Source organism: Zonotrichia albicollis, chromosome 17, assembly GCF_047830755.1.
Source record: "Zonotrichia albicollis isolate bZonAlb1 chromosome 17, bZonAlb1.hap1, whole genome shotgun sequence".
Lineage (NCBI taxonomy): Eukaryota > Metazoa > Chordata > Aves > Passeriformes > Passerellidae > Zonotrichia > Zonotrichia albicollis.
In genome coordinates this window covers 8,019,848-8,027,965 of record NC_133835.1, presented here as the reverse complement: position 1 = coordinate 8,027,965, position 8,118 = coordinate 8,019,848, and positions in this window count along the sequence as shown.

Sequence of the window (8,118 nt, the reverse complement as noted above, 5' to 3'; positions counted from 1 at the left end):
AATTAAAGTAGAAAAAAATTTCTTTAATTTGGCAGCATGCATGGGATGCAGCTCACTGGGCACGTTATTATCCAGCTCAGCAAATGCTCCCAGAATTCACTCGTGCTCCAAATTACCAATCTATCTGTGAGGCTGCACATCCCCACCTGTGCCAGCATCAACCTGTACTGGGGGGCTGCATCCCAGCGGGGATGGGGTGTGCCCTGACACCCCAGAGCTAAGTCCTGGCAGCTGCCCCCTCCCCACACAACCCAGTTTTTCTAGCCGAGCTGGAGCAGCTGCTGCATGTCCCCAGAGCAGGAGCTGCCCAAGGCCATGGGGAATAGTGGCCCAGGGGGTGCAGGCAGCTGTGGCCCTGCCTGCCCTGGCACAGCTCTTCCCCTCCCTCTCCCCCGCCCCTTCAGGATGAAGCAATGAAATTATTTTTCTACTTGAGTAGTTTTCAATTTAGATTAAGAAAAATCTGCGCTCCGTTAGCGACGCCGCAGTAAATCACGCGCGGGCGGCGCGGCACGGCCGCAGCCCCATCGCTTATCGCCTGCAAACCTTTTTTCACGTTGACAGGCCCTGAGTGTGACATTGAGCAGGGCAGCAGCAGCCTGGCAGGGACACTGCAAAGGGTGGGGGATCCCCACCTGGCACTCTATCTGGGGCAGCGCCCAGAGCAGGCAGGCACCTTGGGAAGGATCAGGCTCGCCACCATCCCATCCAATCCCTGCCAGTCCCAGCATGGCTTGACAGCACGCTGGGGGCACACTAAGTGCCTGCTGCCAACATCACTCCGTACTCCAGCGGCTCACCAAGCCCTTGCTGTTGCCCATCACCCAACACAGCTGTGATGGTGCCATTGCTGCCTGCCCTGCAGCCACACCACGAGCAGGTCCCATCCTCACGCTCATCTCAGCACTGCTGCCATCACTGTGCCAGCACCATCAAAAGGAGCATTTGACAGAAAACAAACCTTTTTTTTCCCTCTGGTTCTTGCAGCTCGTTTATCGCTGGCGCGGGGCAGGCGGAGCTGTCAGCGCCTGAACCTCACTCATCCGTTTAACCTTGGGGGAAGAAACACATTTGTGCCGGATAACGTGCATCAGATGGTGGCACCAGGAGCTCCTGTAGCTGCTGCGCCTGATGGATGGGCTACAGGGGCCTCGCCTGACCTGTGCTTGTATGTTATCTGCATTGCTGCGGGAGGCTTTTCATCACGCCGACAGCTCTGGCAGCACCAGCCTGCCAGGAGCAGCTCACCTCACCAGCAATGGCTGAGGGCACTGCAGCCACAGGCACCCGGCCCCATGGCTGTGCTGGCATCGTGGCACTGTGGCAGTGAGCCACCATGCCAGGGGACACGTGTCAGGCTGTGCCCGTGCCAGATGCCTGGCTGCGGCGGGGCTGGAGGGACAGGGAGAGTTGGTCCCTGCCATGCTGAGGGGACAAAGGACTCCCTCACTGCTGGCAGTGCCAACCAGGCCAGCTGAAAGGGGAGGCCAAGCCGCTGCACTTGTTCTTTGGGTGACATTTTGCCAACAAGGGGTCCTGTGACAGTGACAGAGAGGGCATGGTGCTGGGCAGCCTGCAGCCCTGGTGACGGATGAGCGCTGCCAAGTGCCGACACAAAAGCCATTTGGTGTAGGGAAATGATAGATGCTAACACTAATTTTAAGCACAGGCAGCCGAATTCCTCCAGACAGTCTCGGCACTCAGGATTTAGGGCACAGCTGCTGGGTTCAGATAAGGTGTGAAATCAGCCCAGCGTGCAGGGTGTTACTTGGTAATGAATGGCCAGTGATGGATGGAGGTGGCTCAGTGCTATAACCTCCACATTTGGAGCCTTTCAAATCTCTTGCCATCAATCCTGGTTGCTGCCAGGCACCAGGAGGAGGAGCCAGAAACTGGCAATGGACACACACCATGCCAGGTGAGCACCACAGTTTGGATTCCCCCTGAACCACTGGCAGGAATACCTGAGGGGTCTGGGAACAGATCCTGCCCAAGCTGGAGCAGTTACAGCTGGTTTCTTCAGTACCTCCAGCAGCATGGCCACACACACCACCACCACTTCCTCTCACCATGGAGCATCACTAGCTGCTTCCATGTGCTGGCAGCAGCCTGGTAAGGAAGGGGATGGTGAATGATCTTGGCCTCCATCCCTGCTCACCCAGCACAGCCATAGTGAGCAGCCTCAGACCCACGTGGACAACGCAGGGACAGCGCCAGCCCAAAATATTTATGGTGAAAGTGATGCTGGAAATGGCAAGTGCTGTGCTTGTCTGTAGCGTTTAATCTTTCCTCTGACCTTATAAAAAAATCTATTTGTGTTGAGATTTTAAATTCACTTCCTAAATCATCCACTACAGGCTTCACACAGTATTAATTCCTCCTCAAGCAAATGAGTTTGGTATTTGTTCTTTTCCGGTACTGCCAAAGGCAGAGTGCTGGAAGGATGAATGCCATGCTCCCCTCAGACATAATGCCTGTGCCCCAGCCAGTGCTCTGTGCCTCTTGCACCCCTGTGAGCAGTGTCACCCTGTGTGCACACTCACCCCCACACAGCACCTTTGAGGGGATCCCATCTCCTCCAGCTCACAGGAGAGCTCTGAGCAGGATGGTCACCTGTGTACATCTGTCACCTCCCAGGAGAAGGAAGAATCAGAGGTGTGGGTGAAGGCCAGGGTCTGTACAGAGCAGCAGCCCTGCCTTGTGCCAGGGGACACGTGGCACTGCTGCAGCTGGGACAGATCTTCCAGAGGAGCACACCAACACACAGCCATCAGTCCAGAGCCACTGTCTGCCAGGATGAGACATGGGCAGTCCTGGTATTGAGCAAATCACTGGGAATGCAAACCTGGTGCACTTGGGGAAATACATCAAAGAATTACTGCTGCCGAGGGTTACAGGGTGTTCCCTGCTCACACACTGCACCTGGGCCCCTCTTCTTCCAGGATCTAAGGGGAGCTGTTAATGATAAACCATGGGGTTTATCAGTCCCTGTGCAATGGGCATGAGCAGGGTGAGCAGACAACCTGCTCCTGATTTATTGTCCTGGAAACATTTTATATAGGCAATGTACTTAAAGGAACTAATTAGAATTGTATTAATATTTATGGACCATATGGAGAAGCTGATAACTGCTATTGGAGGGTATTAGCTGCTATCTTACACTGGGCAGGACTGTGATGTTTGGAGGCAACTTTAATTGTGGTAAGAGCAGCCAAGGTCTCACCAGCAGCCAGTGACAGCAGCCCACCTGTCACTGCAGGGCCAAACTATGCTGGAATTAATAACTCTGCTCACATGGTTCCCCTGAGCAGCAGAGCATCCCTCCAGGCATCCCTCCACAGGGCTGGCAGCCCCTGCTCTCCCAGCCTCTGGAGCAGAAGCCTGGTCTCCATGCTGGACACGATGCTCCCTGCCAGTGCTCCCATCCATCCAGCCTGGAGCAGGGGGCCGGGAGGGGCCCCAGGGACAGGCAGCCCCAGCAGTCCCTGGCTCATCCATAACCAGCTCCCTGCCCGCGCCCGACCTCTCGCTATAGCAAAGTTCACATCAATTTTCCTTCCCCTCATTTGTCTGTAAACCATGAAGAAAAATCACCGCCGTCCGCCCGCATCAGGCACTGCTGTGATGTATGGCTGTAATAAAATCCCCATTTTGGGAGGCCGCCTTGCCGCGCCGCCAGCTGGGCGCCACGCGCGGCCGTGCCACCAGCCAGGCACCACGCGTGGCACAGAGCCGTGAGCAGCCAGCACCAGCCCAGCCTAGAGACTTGCTTCTTGTCTTGGCTTCACTGCATTATGGATGGGGGATATTAGAGCTGCTGTTGAGCAGCAGTCCCTGCGAGTGTTCAGGCAGCCAGAGCTGTTTAACCCCCAGATGGTGAGGGACAGCTCAAGGCAGGGCTGAGTGGGGCTGCAGCGGGCAGTACCCTGCCTGTGCTGGGCACCCTGCTCACCCTGAGCTGGGGGACAGCTGTGGGCCTGCCTGATGTCCCTCAGCTCCCCCAGCTCTAGGAACAGTGTCATATACAGGAACTTTCATGTCAGCACCCAGCAGCAGCCATGGTGCCAGCTCGGGGAGCAGTCGGAGAGCACATGGGCAGGGACACCTTCCACTGGACCAGGTTGCTGGAACCCCTATCCAACTTGGCCTTGAACACTTCCAGGGATGAGATGGCCGCAGCTTCTCTGGACAGCCTGTTCCAGTTCCTCACTGCCCTCACAGGGAAAAATTCCTTCCTAATCTCTAATCTAACCCTGGCAGTGGGAAGTCATTCCACCTTGTTCTGTCACTCCATGCCCTTGTCTAAAGTCCCTCTCCAGTTCCCTTGGGGCTTTTTAGGCACTGGAAGGTGCCATAACTCTTGGGCTCCATAACGGAGCCTTCTCTTCTCCAGGCTGAACACTCCCAGCCCTCCCAGCCTGGCTTCAGAGCAGAGGTGCCCCAGCCCTCGCAGAATCTCCGTGGCCCCCTCTGGACCCGCTCCATCAGCTCCACATTCTTCTCATGCTGGGTCACCCCAGGGATGGGGACGGGGGCGCTGCCGGAGCCCGGCACAGCCCGGTCCGCTCCCGGTCGGCTCCGGCGGAGCAACAGCCTCCTCTGCCGGCCACGGGGAGGGATCGGCGCTGGGACCGGGACGGAACCGGCCACACACGGCGGGACGGGACGGGGGAGCCGCCGGAGGCACCGGCACCGGCTGGGAGGAGCTGCGGGTGGGGAGGGGGCTGCCCAGCCCAGGGGGTCCGTGCCCCACAGCCCGGTGGCGGAGGGCACGCCAGACTCACACTGCCATCTCACACTGCCATGTGCCTCCATCGCTGATGCCCCTCCACGCAGTGATACCCATCGGGCACACAGCAGCCAGGCAGGAGGAGTGCAAGGCTCCCCCCCAGCACCAGCCAAAGGGAGAGGCAGGTGACGTCCCCACATCGCCACCACTGCACTGTGGCACATGTCACGCAAAGGGACCCCATGCATATGACCAGGCTGTTCTCAAAGCCCCCTGGTTCCTGCTCATGTTTCCTTTTGATTTAGACACAGAGTTCTGCCAGCAGCAAATGCATTTGGCTGCTCGGAACGGGGATGACGCACACAGGAATTTCCAAGGGGGAAAGTATGATCGTTGAGCTGTAAAAGCCTAGGTGAGGTCACAGAGGTCACATTGGCTACAGCACAGATGTCTGCATCCTGGCAGGCTGGCCTTGTCACAACTTCCCAGGCAGGGCGTGTCCCTGGTGTCTCCCCACACACTGGGATCCCAGCTGGGGCCATTCTCCAGCTCCAGCCCAGGACAAATCTCTTCCATCAACCCCTCAAAAAGCCTGGTTCTGTCCCTCTGCACCCACTGCAGCCCTGGCTGTCCCCTGTGCTTTGCTGCAGCCCTGCCAGACCCCTGCCCTGTCCCCCAAGTCAGATTGCCTCTGCCCAACTCGCTGGCAGCACTTTCAGGTACCCTTTGCCATTCATTGAGGCACAGAGAGCTGTGCCTGCATGGTCACAGCTCAGCAATGAGAGGAGCCACAGAACAGCCCCCTGGCAGGGCTGCAGTTCCTTGACCATGCCCCGGTCTGTGTGGAACGGGATGCAGGAAGCAGGGGTCCTGCTCAGCAGGGCTCAGACACAGCAGTGGCAGCACAGCGGGGTCTCAAGAGCAGGGAGCACACCTTACACTTGGCATGGTCACCCTTCACAGGCTCAGCTGGGCTCCCTGTGACCCCCCACACCTTTACTTTGGGCATCCCAGGGTCACCTCCATCAGTCTGGGAGCATGGGGAGGTGAGAGGCAGTGCTGACCCCGCCACAGCACCCATCTGCGGGGACATGCCTGCAGCCAGTGACATGTCGGCACGGAGCCACCGGCCTGTCCCCACGGAGGAATGGTGCTCAGCAACGGGTGCACCCAGCCTTGTGTCTCATGGAGGCTTCCCACGCTCTGCTCCCCCTGAGGCCATGCTTGCCCGCGGGGACCCAGCCCGTTGTCCCCTGAGGCTCCACCAGCGGACGTGGCATGAAGCAGGCACCAGGCCAGGACTGGGACAGGCAGGTACTGGGTCTATAGGATGGGCACAGCCCAGCAGACCCACAGCCCTGTGGCACCCCAGTAACACACTGCCAGCACAGCAGCCCCCAGGGGAATATCTTCCTGAGCAGCCCCCTCTGGGTTCCTATCCCAAAAATTCATCTAATCACTTGTCACAGCTGGGTAGTTTGGGGCTCCCCATGGCTGTAGGGTGACCCCAGCCCATGGCCTCATCTCCCTTTCCCCATGAGAGTGCTGAGGGTCCTTTCCCTGCTGCAGCCAGGTTGCCAGGGCTGGACAAGGCCAGGTAAATCATTTCTCAGGCCGTCATTGCCTCGGGCACAACTGTGACACGCAGCAGCAGTGAGTGTTTTGGCACACGAAGGTTGTGTGCATGGCCCCTCCCCAGCTCCACACAGATATAAACCCCGCCAACCTGCGCTCCTCATCCATACCTTTGACATTCACCAACATGAAGACCACCATTGTTCTGCTCCTGGGCATCCTGGCCCTGTGTGCCCAGCTGCATGCAGCCCCTACGGATGGTGAGGAGAAAGATGACTGCTGGGGGGCTTGGGGTGGGTGCCTTGTGCTAGGTCCTGGAGCACTGCGGGGCTGATTGGGGCAGGGGTCCCCATGGAATGAGCAGGTAGGAGCAATCCCAGAGCACAGAGCCAGGCTCATGCCAGGCTCCAGAGCATCCATGCACCACTGAAGCTGTGGCCGTGCCAGCAGGGCCACTGAGCTCTGCGCTGCAGGGGCAGTGTGGGCAGGGGGCTCGGCTGTGGCAGGATGTGGCAGTGTGGCAGGAGCCTTCAGAGGGTGCTTTCAGCTGTGGCTGGACCTGAGGGGCCATGCACCAGTCCATGCCCATGGTGTGGGGACCCTGTGCTGTTCACTGAGGGGCCCAGTGTCTCCAGAGATGGGGTGTCCCTCTGTATCCCTGTACTTGCTATCCCTGCTCTGTGCCAGCAGTGGGAGGCTGGCTCACTGCTCAGGGGCACCTCAGTGTGCCCCTTTTAATCATTGACCACAGCAGTCAGGTGATGTGACTCCAGCATTTCCCTGCTGCCATGGAGGAGCCACGGTCACCCACGAGGCTTGGGCGCAGCCACCGTGACCAGGCTCAGTGCTGGTGAGCACAGCTCCTGAGGGATGCAGCACTTTGGGGCCTGGCTTGGGGCTGGTGACCCCCTGTGCTCAGCCAGGATCCTGCTTGGCCATGGGGACAGCTGGCAGACCCCTGTGTTCCCCACAGCCATCCTCAGCCTTTGCTGAAGAAGCACCTGGCAGGGCCAGGGTGGGGACACCAATATCCTGGATGCCATGCACTGGGGACAGGAGCCAAAGCATTCCTGTCGCCCAGAAGGTGATGTCAACTGTGTGGGCTGGAGCTGCTGGCCTCGCTGCCAGCTTGCTCAGTCCCTCTCCAGCTGGCTGAGGGCAGCTTCAGCTGGATTGTCCCCTCCGCAACCAGCTGGGCACCTTGGAGCTAGGGCGCAAGCGTGGGCAAAACCACTGGTGCCCACACTGCTCCCACCAGCTCTCAGTTTCCCCTCTGCTTTTCTCCTTATGTCCTTCCATCAGCCTTCCATTTCTTGGCTCCCATCTGCTGTCATTCAGCTGTTCTTGTGCTGGCATCCTCCTTCAGAGCCTCTCAGTGCTGGCTGCTCACTGCCAGCACCAAGGTCACCCCACACTGGGGTCACCCCATGTTCTGGCAGAGTTGTCACGGTCAGACCAGGGCAATGATGCTCAAAGACAGCACCAGCACAGGGCCACAGCCAAGTCACAGTGGGACACCAGTGACCCTGGGTGCACAGTGTGGGACTGGCAGCAGTGCTGCTGCTCTAGAGAAGCTGCTGCTGGGTCCAGGTGAGCTCTGTGCCTGTGCAGCACAGGTAGGGATGGTGCAGGTCCCTCCTCTCCATCCTGGTGGGCACTGTGCTCACCTCCATGCTGTTATCACCCCCATCCCCCCCCGGCTGACACAGCATTGTGCTCTGGCCCTGCTGCAGGGGCCACTAGGCTGCAAGATGGTTGCTTTCATTCCTGGCACCCCTGGGCCTGCTGTGGGAACATCCCAGCCAGCCTGAGCA